This window comes from Salminus brasiliensis, chromosome 4, assembly GCF_030463535.1.
Source record: "Salminus brasiliensis chromosome 4, fSalBra1.hap2, whole genome shotgun sequence".
NCBI lineage: Eukaryota > Metazoa > Chordata > Actinopteri > Characiformes > Bryconidae > Salminus > Salminus brasiliensis.
This window is the reverse complement of record NC_132881.1, coordinates 15432932-15450236: the sequence shown is the minus strand read 5'-3', so window position 1 is coordinate 15450236 and position 17305 is coordinate 15432932. Positions and strand designations below refer to the sequence as shown.

Below are 17305 nucleotides of genomic sequence, written 5' to 3'. Positions count from 1 at the left end.
AGGGCATGTACCCAGAACCCTTAAATTAGCAGTCATGAAACCTTTAATTAAGAAACCAAATCTCCTAGTCCATCCATGAATAAGAAATTCCTATCTGGATTCAGACCCCATCATAGCACAGAGACAGCCCTAATGAAGATTACAAAGATCTCTTTCTTGCCTCTGATCAAGGCTACGTATTCTTTATTAGCCCTACTAGACCGCAGTGCAGCCTTTGATACAATAGGTCACACAATTCTACTAGAAAGATTAGAGAAAATGGTTGGAATCACAGGAACAGCCCTACCGTGGTTCAAATCATATCTAACTGAACACCATCAGTTTATAAAGATAAAAGATTTATCATCAAATTACACAAGTAAGATATGGAGTTCCACAATACTCTATTTTAGGACTGCTATTATTTACATTATACATGTTACCACTAGGCAGTTATAATTTCCATTGCCATTGCCAATGACACACAGCTCTATATATCAGCCCAACATGTTGATAAATTTAGATTAAAGAAAATGGAGGACTGTGTAAAGGATATAAAACTCTGGATGTCACATAACTTCTTGCTTCTTAACAGTAACAAAACAAAACTTTTCCTTTTAGGTCCAAAAGACACTAGAAATAAACTTTTTATTTAGACTTAATGTTAGATCAGCTGATTTTTCCATTTTCCCTGGTCCAGCAACTAAAAATCTTTTGACTGAATAAAGATTTGAATAAAGTAAACCATCACTTACCTGACTGGTGTGACTGGGTAAGGTCTTGGTGTAGCACCTTCTCAATGTTTCCGGAGAGCACAACAGGTTCCAGGCAGCAGAGGTGAAGCCTTTCTCTGTGATAGAGGACCGGACATCATACCCAATTTCATCACTTTAACTGGTGGTACTATTTCCACATATTTCTCAGACTAGGAGAAGCTGCATTTGCAAACACTAGTAAATGAAACTTCACAGAAATTAATCGGGCTGTCTTACTAATGAGCTAAAAAACACAGTCACTTAAAATCCAAGCACATTTGAGTTTGAGAACCTTGAGTTTGGAAAGCTCAGTCAACTTAGTTTGATATTGGATCATTAGATATTCACTTTGCCCCTCCTCTCACTCACAAACAAATCCCTTAAAACCTCAAACATGACTAAAAAAAAAACAATGGAGAACAAAGAAACTACACTCATTATATTTCCTCAACATTTCCAGTCTTTCCATTTGGACAAGGATATTTAATCAGAATAGCCAGAATTCCTGCAACAGGTGCTGTTGATGCTAAAAGACAAAATGTGCGGAAATCAAAAACTCTCAGAGATAAAGAGCTGCTGGTGTTACTTAAAGACAAACAAACCTACTGAAGAACAGAGAAGAAATTAAAATCAATGACAAACCTTAACTTCTTCAACAAACAGATTTTTTTTGCACTTTAGAGGTTCTAAACATGCATGTAGTGCATTTTCATAATGAATAAATCACTACTGTGACACTGCCTATTTTAACCATTTTAATGTAATATTGTTCCAGTTAAACATCCATAAAGCATATAAATCCAAAATCAGCTGTAGTGTAGAGAGACATCTGAAATATACTACTACCCTTAGAATAGCCAGATCACAATTTACAAAACAAGTACTTAAGAGAGCCTGCAGATTTCTTGTGGACTGCTCACTAGTGCTTGAAGGTAGGTAAAATTTTGTCTGTACTCACCCTCTTATTAACGGTACTTACTTGAAGTCCATAGAACCAACCCAAAACATAGGAGTTGGAAAGCTCTCACAAAGTGGTTTGTATTTCAGACATCCTTCTTTCTGATAACAGTTTATAATCCTGGGTGTTTCCTTGTGAAAGGAAAGTCTGAACCATGGAAATCCCTGGTTTGAGTTACTGAGAGTCAATTCAGGAGTTACATTTGTCTTCTGTGTGTAAAGTCTATCCCAGTGTCCATAAGAAGAGCAAGTTAGTTGTAAGGACTGCAAATAGAGAAACAAACAAACAGAAAACAAGACAAAAGTGAAGCTTTCTGCAAAAACAGAACAGTACAAAACCTCATGAAGCCACATCTAAACCACCTTGCTGCTTCATAGTTCCCTCCCTTTTGGCTTGTAACCTGGCCTACTTCCAATATACTGCCACATAGTGGATGGAGTAGGAATTACCATGAAAAAAGGTCACAACACTGGAGTCAAACGAGTGTCAGCTATGGCTTCAAGTAGGCCTAAGTTTTAGGATTTTTTTTTTATGCCAATATAGAAAATAGACAATAGGCAAGTGGTTTAAAGATCCAACCACAACAGGCCCAATGAGACCTAAAGAACCAGCACAACAGGCCCAATGATAATGATAATTACAAATCAATACACATAACCAATCATCAAATTTATTGCATTTTCAACTAAAAAAAAAAAACATTCTGTTAATAGACATCTCATATGAAGACTTTTGTATCCTTTGAAAAGAACAAAATCTGGCATGTGTGACTGTCTCCTATAAATACTTATAAATAAATGAACACATTGTAAGGTGAATGCTGTGCCAAGCTCTCACAAAGTGGTTTGTATTCCAGACATCCTTCTTTCTGATAACAGTTTATAATCTTGGGTGTTTCCTTGTGAGAGGAAAGTCTAAACCATGGAAATCCCTGGTTTGAGTTGCTGAGAGTCAATTCAGGAGTGATACATTTGTCTTCTGTGTGTAAAGTTTATCCCAATGTCCATAAGAAGAGCAAGTTAGTTGTAAGGACTGCAAATAGAGAAACAAACAAACAGAAAACAAGACAAAAGTGAAGCTTTCTGCAAAAACAGAACAGCACAAAACCTCATGAATAAAACATACACAAAGCTTGACTGAATATAGAAAGAATTAAATGATAGTAAACTTACAGTGAGTGTTAGAACCTATAGTTCCACCAGTAAGGATCTTCATTACAGTGAGGCCTGAAGTGAGCCACATCTAAACCACCTTGCTGCTTCATAGTTCCCTCCCTTTTGGCTTGTAACCTGGCCTACTTCCAATATACTGCCACATAGTGGATGGAGTAGGAATTACCATGAAAAAAAACAGTCACAACACTGGAGTCACACGAGTGTCAGCTATGGCTTCAAGTAGGCCTAAGTTTTAGGTCCTGCACAATTGTTTCTTATTTTAGTGACAAATAAATAGCAGTTTAATACATTTATAACTATTTTACAAAGTTAGTGAGATAATGTTTACATAAATCCTGATGCTTTAAATCTCTCCCACATGGTGAGGTATACGGTTTATTTATTTAACAATGGTATCGGATCGGTACTCTGTATCGATCAATAAGTTTATGTATTGGTATCGATTATGTATGGTGTATCTGTAAATGTAACATATAGGAAACAGCATATGACAGCATTATTGTAAGGCATTTCTGGCAACTTCACTGGTTAATAGAATATGCCTACATTGATAAATCCCCTTAAGTTGCACCCTGATTGGTGAATGTTTAGCATGTCAAATGTATGCTTGAATGTGATTGGCTAATACCAACCACAATAATTGACATATCAAGTCCTCTGGTCAGACTATTATAGAACAGGCTAAAGATGCAGCATGTAAAATTGTAGGTTGACTGGATGAATGGTTTCTAAGAGTTATGTACTATTGGCCTCGCTTTCTTGTGACAAATGTCCACCAAACTTGACATACCCCCTCAAAATAATGTGCAGAACAGATTTTGTTAAAATGGGCTTGTTCAAAGTCAAAGTGTTCAAAAGGTACAAGTTATTCCTTATAATTATTATTAATTATAAATATTGCAGGTATTTTGCTACCAGATTGGCAAAAAAATTCTTGAAGTAGAAAGGATCAAGAAATTACCCCCCCCCCCCAAAAAAAAAAAAAAAAAAAAGAATTTTGTGTGTAGGACACAGATGCTACAGACCAGATGCTATTGAATAAAAACGCTTAATGCTTTGTTGTAACGCCACCATCAGGCCAGTGAATGTCATTTTTCTTGAAGCTGCTGTAACTTTGTTGTGTCCATATGCAATGTGTTTAATGCATATATTAAACAAATTCGTTGTTACGGATTTAGGACACTGGGGGGCACTAGTGGACTGTTTGAGGTAAGAGAAAGAAGAGAGGAAAGGAGGAGAAGAATAAACAAAATAGTAAGCTCTCTGTTCCATAATCGTGTGTGGTTAATGTCTGACTCTGAACGACAAGCAACACAACAAAGTGGCGACGAGAGAAGGAGTGAAGATACAGACATGGCTCTGCTCTCCTTGCAACCTCCTGCTGTGTTCCTGGACTGCCCAGGCAACCCGACAATTCCATTTGCTACTTGGAAAATGCTATTCGATAACTATCTGCTTGCTGTCGGGGGAGGCGAGTTTCCTGCCGAGAGGAAGAGAGCCTTGCTTATTCACTGCTTGGGAACGGAGGGTAACCGAATCTACAGCACCTTACCACTCGAAAAAGATGACTATGAGGGCTCAGTAAAGGCTTTGGAGAAGCACTTCAGTCCAAAACTAAACATTGTCGCAGAAAGATACCGCTTTAGGCAAAGAGCACAAGCTGTAGGTGAGTCAATTGATCACTATGTCGCAGCATTGCGTGAACTGGTAAAAAAATGTCAGTTTGGAGCTATGGAGGATGAGATGCTTCGGGATCAAATTGTAGAGAAAACAAACAGTTCCCGCATCCGTGAAAGACTTTCAATGGAAGAAGGTTTGACACTGGATAAAACTCTGGATGTAGCCAGGCGTACTGAAGCCGCTATAGCTGTTAGCGATTTCTGTGACTGATACAAAGCCCGTTGCTGCTGTGCAAGTGCAAAAGAAGGCACGTAACCCAAAAAAAAACCTGCTCGTAAAACTGATGGTGCGACGTCATGCTACCGGCGTGGTGCTGCTGAGCACAAAGCAAATGACAAGTCGTGCCCTGCAACAAACTCTAAATGCAAGTCATGTGGAAAATTGGGACACTTCTCAAGAGTATGCAAGTCCTCTCGAAAGCCAGTTAATGAAGTGACTGTGCCTGAAATGTGTGTTTTAAGTGTTGAAAATAATTTCACTGTTGATGCAATTAAACTAATGTGCCCTGTTACCATCACTCTACCAAATACTACTGCTGCATGTAATGTAAAATTGCTAGTTGATACAGGATCTGGCGTTTCTATACTGCCTAATAGTATTTACAATGCTAATTTTAGCTCAGTTAAACTGCATAATCCAAAAGTGCAGCTTGTGACGTATTCTAAGGAAAAACTGAATGTGATAGGATGTCTTAGAGCTGACGTTACTCACAATGGTAGTACTGCCTCTACTGACTTTTACATAGTGAAGACAGGGACACCTGTACTGGGCATGGACCTGGTTACTGCTCTCCAGCTGCAGATTAAAGGAGGACAGTTACTAACACAGGCGTCGGAAATCTGTGCAACGCTCCACCAAGCCAAAGCTCCATCTACTCACTTTGAACATGATGGTGGGTCACCTGCCACGTTCGGATGTGCGAGAAACTTCGTGCACAAAGTGAAGCTCCGGCCTGATGTGAAGCCTGTACGACAGAACCTCCGACACTTACCTCTCTCAGTTCGCGATGCTGTCTCCGAGGAACTCAAGGACCTGGAAAAACACGGCATAATTGAGAAAATTGATGCGTCTGAATGGGTCTCTCCAATTGTGGTCACCAAAAAAGAGAACTGGTGGCATACGCATGTGTGTTGACCTGAGGGAACTTAACAAGGCTGTGATTAGGGATAGCCATCCATTGCCACTGATTGAGGACATTCTGTCAGAACTGCGTGGCGCCGTGATTTTCTCAACTCTGGATTTGAAATCTGCTTACCATCAACTGACGCTGCATGAAGAGAGTAGGGGGCTCACTGCTTTCATTACACATGAAGGACTGTACCGGTACTGCAGAGTCCCATATGGACTGTGTTCAGCCCCAGCAGCTTTCCAAAAGATGATGATGCAGATTCTCAGTGGCATGAAGGGGGTGCAATGCTACCTTGATGACGTCATTACATATGGATCGTCAGAGGCGGAGCATGACGCCAACCTGAGTGCGGTGTTGCGCAAAATCAACGATGCTGGACTGAAGCTCAATGTTAACAAATGCCAACTCCGGCAAACCACACTAAGCTTCCTTGGTCAAAAGATTGGACCAGAGGGTCTGCTGCCAGATGACTCTCACGTTGCTGCTATTCTGAATGCACCGTCCCCTTCCGATCCTGCAACCTTGCGCTCTTTCCTTGGCCTGAGTGCATGGTACAGCAAGTTTGTGCCAAATTACGCAACTGTCGTTGAGCCCATGAGAGCTCTTCTTTGAAAAGATTGTTCATTTCACTGGAACAAGACAGCTCAAGCAGCATTTAAGCAAGTCAAGCAGTTGATTGTGCATAGCACTGCACTGGTGATGTTTGACCCCAGTAAGTCAACCATTGTTTCAACAGATGCCTCAGACTATGGGGTAGGTGCAGTCTTGACTCAGATGGACAGTAACGGGGCAGAGCAGACTGTTGCTTTTGCATCTCGCAGTCTTTCTGAGGCAGAGAGGAAATACTCTATAGTCGAGAAGGAAGCGCTAGCTTGCATCTGGGCTGCCGAGAAATGGCGGACATGGCTGTGGGGAAGGAGATTCCTGTTACGCACTGATCACCAAGCACTTACCACGCTGCTGACTACCAAAGGCAATAACCGTGCTGGTCTCCGCATTACCCGATGGTCTGCTCGTCTCCTAGAGTTTGACTACGACGTTGAATACAGAACAGGGTCCCTGAACCATGTTGCTGACTGCCTGTCGAGACTCCCACTGCCTGAAACTGACACTGCATACGCAGAAGAGATTGAGTCAGTGGCTGCCATACTCACTGACCTGAGTGCTGTGTCTGAGGAAGACTTCCGTTCAGAATGTAATGACTGTCCAGTGCTCACTAAACTCCGTGCACAGATACAGAGAGGCTGGCCATCACGGAAGTCTACACTCGATCTTAACATACAGCCATACTTTACAATTCGCCATGAACTTGCTGTCATGAATGAATGCATAGTCAGAGGGTCTCACAGATTACTTGTGCCAGAGTCATTGCAGAAAAGACTCATTGTGCTAGCCCATGAAACCCACCAGGGTATTGTGCGTACCAAACAACGCCTTAGAGAGTTGTACTGGTGGCCCAAAATGGACTCTCAGATAGAAATATGCATTAAGAACTGCTCAACCTGCCAACAGAATGACAAGACAACTGTCACCCATGATGCTCCACTGCAACCAGTTCCCCTACCAGCTGCTGCTTGGGAAAAGGTGTCCGTAGACATCATAGGCCCATTTGAGAAAGCTCCTCCTGATTGTAGATTTGCCATATCACTGGTAGATTACTTTAGTAAATGGCCTGAAGTAGCGTTTGCTCACCGCGTTGACACAGCTACTATTATACAGTTCCTGACTGCCCTTTTCTCTCGAGAAGGAATCCCAAAGACGCTGATAAGTGACAATGGTCCTCAATTTCTCTCTGCTGAGTTTGCTGACTTTCTCAAAGAGAGTGGAATACAACACCTGAGATCTTCAGTGTACTACCCAAGAGCTAATGGAGAAGTTGAGAGATTCAACAGAAGCGTTAAGGACTGCTTACAGACTGCCTCCATTCAAGGAGAACCCTGGAAGTCATTCCTGAGAACTTACCTGAGGGACTACAGAGCAACTCCTCATTCAACCACTGGAGTATCCCCATCAGAACTGCTCCATGGCCGGCGAATGAGAACAAATCTACAGGTGATCGATATGCCTGCCCCACTAACAGAGAAGAAAGCGATGCGAGAAAGAGTGGGGAGTAAACAACAGAAAATGAAAGCGTACACCGATCAGCAAAGACATGCCAAGTCTTCCAACTTCCGGCCTGGTGACAAAGTGAGGGTGAGGAAACCATGGAAAGTGAAGAAAGGAGAACTGAAGTTTTCTCAACCTAGAACTATCGTGACAAAGAAAGGACCGGATACATACTTGTTGGATGATGGAAGAACCTGGAACTCCTCACATCTGTCCGTACTTCCCAACTTGAGCACAGATGTGGATTCTGATAGGGCAATGGACTGTACTGATACAGGGACTGACCAAATAACTAACTCTGACTCGGTTAGCCAGTCCAGACCTGTCAGAATAAGAAATGCACCTAGCTGGACTAAAGATTTTGTTATGGAATGATCATAAAATGTGATTTACAATATTCAGGTTTTAGTTAAAGTGTTACTGTTACATTAATAATACTGTCAGGTTCTTCTGAGTTACAAGAAGGTATTCTTTGTTCAAGAGGGAAGATGTTGTGTCCATATGCAATGTGTTTAATGCATATATTAAACAAATTCGTTGTTACGGATTTAGGACACTGGGGGGCACTAGTGGACTGTTTGAGGTAAGAGAAAGAAGAGAGGAAAGGAGGGGAAGAATGAACAAAATAGTAAGCTCTCTGTTCCATAATCGTGTGTGGTTAATGTCTGACTCTGAACGACAAGTCAACACAACAAGCGCCTGTCTAGTAAACAGGAGATCCTGGCTTGGAATCCCAGCGGTGCCTTTTCCTTGGGTAATCTTTAATCAGTAACTGCTACAATGAGTAAATCAACCCTTTTTTTATTGGCGTCAGACTATGACTAACAGTATGCAGAGCTTTGGTGTGTGCTTTGACTTGCAGATAATCATCAGACCACTGGGATTTACATATGCATAGTAAATTTATTATTTGCCTCAAATATTAGCAGCACTACTGTTATTTTATAGGAAGGTTGGCCAAGGAACCAACTTCTTCGCCTGGGCTCTGTGGCGCAATGGATAGCGCATTGGATTTCTAGATAAATAGCTGGAGCAATTCAAAGGTTGTGGGATTGAGTCCCACCAGAGTCGAGAGTGTTTCCTCTTCTTTATAGCTCTGTCTACTACCTTTTTGTACTTTTATTTGCAAGATTTTCTCTAGTCTTTTTACTTAATTAATAGCAATTTCAAACTTTCAGAAATATTCTGTTTGATGTTGGGGTATTGGAACATATTTGTGCTGCAGAAGATTCTGCATGTATTTGTGAAAAGTGAGATGAAGCAGTTTGAAATGTAGGATTTTAGCCTTTTCTGAATCAGAATGATGTTTGCTGATCCATTAAAAGATGTTTAAACGGAACCTGAAGGGTAAACAAAAGATGCTAAGTTTTGTGTGTACATTCTGCGTGACAAGGTCTAGTACTCTGTACATGTATATGATAGGTTTAAGCAATTGAGACAAGCTTTCAGAGTTGAGTGTTATTTGTTTCTGGAAAATGCAGAGGTTCCTAATCAGGGAAGTTGTTTTTGCTGTCTGTGTAAAGTTTGTATGCAAGAGAATGTTTTTGAGTTTGCCTGAAGCTACATTGTATTGATATAGAAAACCAGTCATGTAGGGTGCCGTGGCTTAGTTGGTTATAGCGCCTGTCTAGTAAACAGGAGATCCTGGGTTCGAATCCCAGCGGTGCCTTTTCCTTGGGTAATCTTTAATCAGTAACTGCTACAATGAGTAAATCAACCCTTTTTTTATTGGCGTCAGACTATGACTAACAGTATGCAGAGCTTTGGTGTGTGCTTAGACTTGCAGATAATCATCAGACCACTGGGATTTACATATGCATAGTAAATTTATTATTTGCCTCAAATATTAGCAGCACTACTGTTATTTTATAGGAAGGTTGGCCAAGGAACCCGTTTTTTCACCTGGGCTCTGTGGCGCAATGGATAGCGCGTTGGACTTCTAGATAAATAGCTGGAGCAATTCAAAGGTTGTGGGATCGAGTCCCACCAGAGTTAAGAGTGTTTCCTCTTCTTTATAGCTCTGTCTACTACCTTTTTGTACTTTTATTTGCAAGATTTTCTCTAGTCTTTTTACCTAATTAATAGCAATTTCAAACTTTCAGAAATATTCTGTTTGATGTTGGGGTATTGGAACATATTTGTGCTGCAGAAGATTCTGCATGTATTTGTGAAAAGTGAGATGAAGCAGTTTGAAATGTAGGATTTTAGCCTTTTCTGAATCAGAATGATGTTTGCTGATCCATTAAAAGATGTTTAAACAGAACCTGAAGGGTAAACAAAAGATGCTAAGTTTTGTGTGTACATTCTGCGTGACAAGGTCTAGTACTCTGTACATGTATATGATAGGTTTAAGCAATTGAGACAAGCTTTCAGAGTTGATGTTATTTGTTTCTGGAAAATGCAGAGGTTCCTAATCAGGGAAGTTGTTTTTGCTGTCTGTGTAAAGTTTGTATGCAAGAGAATGTTTTTGAGTTTGCCTGAAGCTATATTGTGTTGATATAGAAGACCAGTCAGGTAGGGTGCCGTGGCTTAGTTGGTTATAGGGCCTGTCTAGTAAACAGGAGATCCTGGGTTCGAATCCCAGCGGTGCCTTTTCCTTGGGTAATCTTTAATCAGTAACTGCTACAATGAGTAAATCAACCCTTTTTTTATTGGCGTCAGACTATGACTAACAGTATGCAGAGCTTTGGTGTGTGCTTAGACTTGCAGATAATCATCAGACCACTGGGATTTACATATGCATAGTAAATTTATTATTTGCCTCAAATATTAGCAGCACTACTGTTATTTTATAGGAAGGTTGGTCAAGGAACCAGTTTCTTCACCTGGGCTCTGTGGAGCAATGGATAGCTCATTGGACTTCTAGATAAATAGCTGGAGCCGTTCAAAGGTTGTGGGTTCGAGTCCCCCCAGAGTCGAGAGTGTTTCCTCTTCTTTATAGCTCTGTCTACTACCTTTTTGTACTTTTATTTGCAAGATTTTCTCTAGTCTTTTTACCTAATTAATAGCAATTTCAAACTTTCAGAAATATTCTGTTTGATGTTGGGGTATTGGAACATATTTGTGCTGCAGAAGATTCTGCATGTATTTGTGAAAAGTGAGATGAAGCAGTTTGAAATGTAGGATTTTAGGCTTTTCTGAATCAGAATGATGTTTACTGATCCATTAAAAGATGTTTAAACGGAACCTGAAGGGTAAACAAAAGATGCTAAGTTTTGTGTGTACATTCTGCGTGACAAGCTTTCAGAGTTGATGTTATTTGTTTCTGGAAAATGCAGAGGTTCCTAATCAGGGAAGTTGTTTTTGCTGTCTATGTGAAGTTTGTATGCAAGAGAATGTTTTTGAGTTTGCCTGAAGCTATATTGTGTTGATATAGAAAAGCAGTCAGGTAGGGTGCTGTGGCTTAGTTGGTTATAGCGCCTGTCTAGTAAACAGGAGATCCTGGCTTGGAATCCCAGCGGTGCCTTTTCCTTGGGTAATCTTTAATCAGTAACTGCTACAATGAGTAAATCAACCCTTTTTTTATTGGCGTCAGACTATGACTAACAGTATGCAGAGCTTTGGTGTGTGCTTTGACTTGCAGATAATCATCAGACCACTGGGATTTACATATGCATAGTAAATTTATTATTTGCCTCAAATATTAGCAGCACTACTGTTATTTTATAGGAAGGTTGGCCAAGGAACCAAATTCTTCGTCTGGGCTCTGTGGCGCAATGGATAGCGCATTGGATTTCTAGATAAATAGCTGGAGCAATTCAAAGGTTGTGGGATTGAGTCCCACCAGAGTCGAGAGTGTTTCCTCTTCTTTATAGCTCTGTCTACTACCTTTTTGTACTTTTATTTGCAAGATTTTCTCTAGTCTTTTTACCTAATTAATAGCAATTTCAAACTTTCAGAAATATTCTGTTTGATGTTGGGGTATTGGAACATATTTGTGCTGCAGAAGATTCTGCATGTATTTGTGAAAAGTGAGATGAAGCAGTTTGAAATGTAGGATTTTAGCCTTTTCTGAATCAGAATGATGTTTGCTGATCCATTAAAAGATGTTTAAACGGAACCTGAAGGGTAAACAAAAGATGCTAAGTTTTGTGTGTACATTCTGCGTGACAAGGTCTAGTACTCTGTACATGTATATGATAGGTTTAAGCAATTGAGACAAGCTTTCAGAGTTGAGTGTTATTTGTTTCTGGAAAATGCAGAGGTTCCTAATCAGGGAAGTTGTTTTTGCTGTCTGTGTAAAGTTTGTATGCAAGAGAATGTTTTTGAGTTTGCCTGAAGCTACATTGTATTGATATAGAAAACCAGTCATGTAGGGTGCCGTGGCTTAGTTGGTTATAGCGCCTGTCTAGTAAACAGGAGATCCTGGGTTCGAATCCCAGCGGTGCCTTTTCCTTGGGTAATCTTTAATCAGTAACTGCTACAATGAGTAAATCAACCCTTTTTTTATTGGCGTCAGACTATAACTAACAGTATGCAGAGCTTTGGTGTGTGCTTAGACTTGCAGATAATCATCAGACCACTGGGATTTACATATGCATAGTAAATTTATTATTTGCCTCAAATATTAGCAGCACTACTGTTATTTTATAGGAAGGTTGGCCAAGGAACCCGTTTTTTCACCTGGGCTCTGTGGCGCAATGGATAGCGCGTTGGACTTCTAGATAAATAGCTGGAGCAATTCAAAGGTTGTGGGATCGAGTCCCACCAGAGTTAAGAGTGTTTCCTCTTCTTTATAGCTCTGTCTACTACCTTTTTGTACTTTTATTTGCAAGATTTTCTCTAGTCTTTTTACCTAATTAATAGCAATTTCAAACTTTCAGAAATATTCTGTTTGATGTTGGGGTATTGGAACATATTTGTGCTGCAGAAGATTCTGCATGTATTTGTGAAAAGTGAGATGAAGCAGTTTGAAATGTAGGATTTTAGCCTTTTCTGAATCAGAATGATGTTTGCTGATCCATTAAAAGATGTTTAAACAGAACCTGAAGGGTAAACAAAAGATGCTAAGTTTTGTGTGTACATTCTGCGTGACAAGGTCTAGTACTCTGTACATGTATATGATAGGTTTAAGCAATTGAGACAAGCTTTCAGAGTTGATGTTATTTGTTTCTGGAAAATGCAGAGGTTCCTAATCAGGGAAGTTGTTTTTGCTGTCTATGTGAAGTTTGTATGCAAGAGAATGTTTTTGAGTTTGCCTGAAGCTATATTGTGTTGATATAGAAAAGCAGTCAGGTAGGGTGCTGTGGCTTAGTTGGTTATAGCGCCTGTCTAGTAAACAGGAGATCCTGGCTTGGAATCCCAGCGGTGCCTTTTCCTTGGGTAATCTTTAATCAGTAACTGCTACAATGAGTAAATCAACCCTTTTTTTATTGGCGTCAGACTATGACTAACAGTATGCAGAGCTTTGGTGTGTGCTTAGACTTTCAAGTCAAGTCAAGTGGGTTTATTGTCATTTCAACTACATACAGAGTACACAGTGAAACGAAACAACGTTCCTCCAGGACCATGGTGCAACATAGACAGTGCATACAAGACACAAGTGCAACACAAACAAACAAGTGCGGACAGACAACACAGTACAGACAGAGGATAATAAATAATGACTGTAGTGTGCAAGTTGTGCAATGTGCGATAAATAGAGTCCAGTGAGGTAGTAAAGTTATCAGTGCAAATGCTTGTGCAAAAAATGCTTCCCATGTTATCTGGGATAAATGGTTGGAAAGAGAGAGAGAGGGAGAGAGAGAGAGAGAGAGGGAGAGTGTAAGATATCAGTTCAGGAGTTGAGTTGTGTTGAGGAGTCTGATGGCTTGGGGGAAGAAGCTGTTGCAGAGTCTGGTCGTGTTGGACCGGATGCTGCGGTACCTTCTTCCTGATGGCAGGAGGGAGAACAGACTGTGTGAAGGGTGGGTGGAGTCATCCACAATGCTGGTTGCTTTGCGGATGCAGCGGGTGGTGTAAATGTCCATGACGGAGGGGAGAGAGACTCCGATGATCTTCTCAGCTGTCCTCACAATGCGTTGGAGGGACTTGCGGTCAGAGGCTGTGCAGGTCCCAAACCAGGCAGTGATGCAGCTGCTTAGGATGCTCTCTATGGTTCCCCTATAGAAGAGGGTGAGGATGGGTGGAGGGAGACGGGCCTTTCTCAGCTTCCGGAGGAAGTAGAGACGCTGTTGGGCTTTCTTGGCTGTAGAGCTGGTGTTCAGGGACCAGGTGAGGTTCTCCGCTAGGTGGACACCAAGGAACTTGGTGCTCTTAACGATCTCCACAGAGGAGCCGTTGATGTTAAGCGGAGAGTGGTCCGGTCTTGATTTCCTGAAGTCAACAACCATTTCCTTGGTCTTCTCTACATTCCAGTGAAGGTTGTTGACTGTACACCAGTCTGTCAGCTGCTGCACCTCCTCTCTGTATGCTGACTCGTCGCCTTTGCTGATGAGACCCAGCACAGTTGTATCATCGGCGAACTTTATGATGCTGTTAGAACTGTGTTTCGCAACACAGTCATGAGTCAGCAGGGTGAACAGCAGAGGACTCAGTACACTGCCCTGAGGTGCCCCAGTGTTCATGGTGATGGTGCTGGAGCTGCTGTCCCCGAACCGGACTAACTGGGGCCTTCCTGTCAGGAAGTCCAGGATCCAGTTGCAGAGGGGGGTGTTGAGGCCCAGCAGGCTTAACTTCCTCGTGAGGTTCTGTGGGATGATGGTGTTGAATGCTGAACTGAAGTCTATGAACAGCATTCTGACGTAGGTGTCCTTCTCCAGGTGGGTAAGGGAGAGATGAAGGGTGGTGGTGATGGCATCGTCCGTGGAGCGGTTGGGACGATATGCAAATTGCAGAGGGTCCAATGAAGAGGGCAGTTGGTTCTTGATGTTCCTCATGACTAACCTCTCGAAGCACTTCATGATGATGGGCGTGAGAGCTACGGGACGGTAGTCATTGAGGCAGGACACCGTGGACTTCTTCGGCACGGGGACGATGGTGGTGGTCTTGAGGCACGTTGGGACAGTGGAGCTGCGCAGGGAGACGTTGAAGATGTCCGTGAGAACATCTGTCAGCTGGTCTGCACACTCTCTGAGCACTCTGCCGGGGATGTTGTCTGGTCCTGCAGCTTTTCGTGGGTTGACTCTGCGCAGAGTTTTCCTCACGTCCACTGCAGTCAGGCACAACACCTGCTCGTCCGGCTTGGGTGTGGTCTTTCTCACCAACGTGTTGTTCTGTGCCTCAAACCGTGCATAAAAGTCGTTCAGGGCATCTGGGAGGAAGGCATCACTGTCACAGGACGGTGGCATTGTCCTGTAGTTTGTGATTTCCTGGATGCCCTGCCACATGCGCCGTGTGTCACCGGTGTCCTTAAAGTGGCTGTGGATTCTCTGGGCGTGTGCGCGCTTTGCCTCTCGGATGGCTCGTGACAATTTGGCTCTTGCTTTCCTCAGGGCCGCCTTGTCACCCACTCTGAAGGCCGAGTCGCGGGTCCTCAGTAGCGCACGCACCTCAGGAGTCATCCACGGCTTCTGATTTGGGCGTGTGGTGATGGTCTTGGAGACAGTGACATCATCAATACACTTACTGATGTAGCCAGTGACTGATGCTGTGTACTCCTCCAAGTTAACAGAGTCGCCTTCAGTCGCAGCCTCCCTAAACATGTCCCATGCAGTGCACTCAAAACAGTCCTGAAGGGCAGAGATGGCTCCTGCCGGCCAGGTTCTCACCTGCTTCTGAACTGGTCTGGAGCGTCTGATGAGGGGTGTGTAAGCTGGAGTCAGATACACAGACATGTGGTCCGAGAACGCGAGGTGGGGGCGGGGCTCGGCCCGGTACGCGCTGGGGATGTTTGTGTAAACAAGGTCCAGCGCGTTCGCTCCTCTCGTGGCAAAGTCCACATGTTGATGGAATTTAGGGAGGACTGACTGGAGATTTGCATGGTTGAAATCTCCGGCGACAATGAACAGCCCGTCTGGATGTTTGGTCTGCAGATCGCTGATGCCCCCGTGCAGTTCCCACAGTGCCTCCTTAGCATTATAGCATTAGCGCTAGCGCTAGGCGGTATGTATACGGCGGCTATCAGCACGGCGGAGAACTCCCGTACTAAATAAAAAGGTCTGCACTTGACTACGATGAACTCCACCAGTGGAGAGCAGTGCTTGGCGACAGTCACAGCGTTGTTACACCATTCCGTGTTGATGTAAACACACACGCCTCCACCGCGGGTCTTCCCGGACAGAGCCGCGCTCCTGTCCGCTCTGAACGAGGCTAGCCCGTCTAGCTAAATGGCGCTGTCTGGAATACTGTCGCTGAGCCACGATTCCACAAAGACTAAAGCACAGCAGTCTCTGAACTCTCGCTGGGTCGCTCGCTGGAGTCGAATGCAGTCCAGTTTATTGTCGAGGGAGCAGACGTTTGCGAGGAATAGCGATGGTATAGCCGGGCGGCTAGGGCTAGCCTTTAGCCTTGCGCGAACCCCGGCTCTCTTACCGCGCTTCCGCTTTCGCTCGCACCGCTTGCGATGACACTTCCGCCGGGCTCCGCCATCAGGAAACGCCGCGGACTGCAGGCCTGGGTCTTGTAGCAGGCTGAGCTCTTGTAGCGTCTGCAGAACTTCGTCCGGAAGATTGTTTCTAGGCTGATTTCTCCACTGAAGCAGGGTCTGGCGGTGGTAGAATATGTGCACTGGTGTTCCGGTGCACATATTTGCAGAGATGGATGTAAATATCCACAAACAATGACACAATAAGCACCATTTCTCGGACCAAGAGTGGCCGCTGCGTGTTAACGCGCCGCCGACCGGAACCGGAATCTTGCAGATAATCATCAGACCACTGGGATTTACATATGCATAGTAAATTTATTATTTGCCTCAAATATTAGCAGCACTACTGTTATTTTATAGGAAGGTTGGCCAAGGAACCAGTTTCTTCACCTGGGCTCTGTGGCGCAATGGATAGCGCATTGGACTTCTAGATAAATAGCTGGAGCAATTCAAAGGTTGTGGGTTCGAGTCCCACCAGAGTCGAGAGTGTTTCCTCTTCTTTATAGCTCTGTCTACTACCTTTTTGTACTTTTATTTGCAAGATTTTCTCTAGTCTTTTTACCTAATTAATAGCAATTTCAAACTTTCAGAAATATTCTGTTTGATGTTGGGGTCTTGGAACATATTTGTGCTGCAGAAGATTCTGCATGTATTTGTGAAAAGTGAGATGAAGCAGTTTGAAATGTAGGATTTTAGCCTTTTCTGAATCAGAATGATGTTTGCTGATCCATTAAAAGATGTTTAAACGGAACCTGAAGGGTAAACAAAAGATGCTAAGTTTTGTGTGTACATTCTGCGTGACAAGGTCTAGTACTCTGTACATGTATATGATAGGTTTAAGCAATTGAGACAAGCTTTCAGAGTTGATGTTATTTGTTTCTGGAAAATGCAGAGGTTCCTAATCAGGGAAGTTGTTTTTGCTGTCTGTGTGAAGTTTGTATGCAAGAGAATGTTTTTGAGTTTGCCTGAAGCTATATTGTGTTGATATAGAAAACC

The 17305-nt window shown here is 42.7% G+C and overlaps 5 non-coding genes across 5 annotated transcripts; all 5 read left to right on the top strand.

The window, feature by feature from the left end:
* The first annotated feature begins 9377 nt into the window (after positions 1-9377).
* trnat-agu (transfer RNA threonine (anticodon AGU)) lies at positions 9378-9451 on the top strand. The gene has a single exon. It is a non-coding gene; the product is annotated as a tRNA-Thr (tRNA).
* A 236-nt stretch (positions 9452-9687) lies between these two features.
* trnar-ucu (transfer RNA arginine (anticodon UCU)) lies at positions 9688-9777 on the top strand. Its single transcript is given in 2 exon segments — positions 9688-9724; positions 9742-9777. It is a non-coding gene; the product is annotated as a tRNA-Arg (tRNA).
* Positions 9778-12098: 2321 nt separating this feature from the next.
* Positions 12099-12172, top strand: trnat-agu (transfer RNA threonine (anticodon AGU)). The gene has a single exon. It is a non-coding gene; the product is annotated as a tRNA-Thr (tRNA).
* A 236-nt stretch (positions 12173-12408) lies between these two features.
* On the top strand, positions 12409-12498 carry trnar-ucu (transfer RNA arginine (anticodon UCU)). The gene is given in 2 exon segments: positions 12409-12445; positions 12463-12498. It is a non-coding gene; the product is annotated as a tRNA-Arg (tRNA).
* Positions 12499-16702: 4204 nt separating this feature from the next.
* Positions 16703-16792, top strand: trnar-ucu (transfer RNA arginine (anticodon UCU)). The gene is given in 2 exon segments: positions 16703-16739; positions 16757-16792. It is a non-coding gene; the product is annotated as a tRNA-Arg (tRNA).
* Positions 16793-17305: the final 513 nt, after the last annotated feature.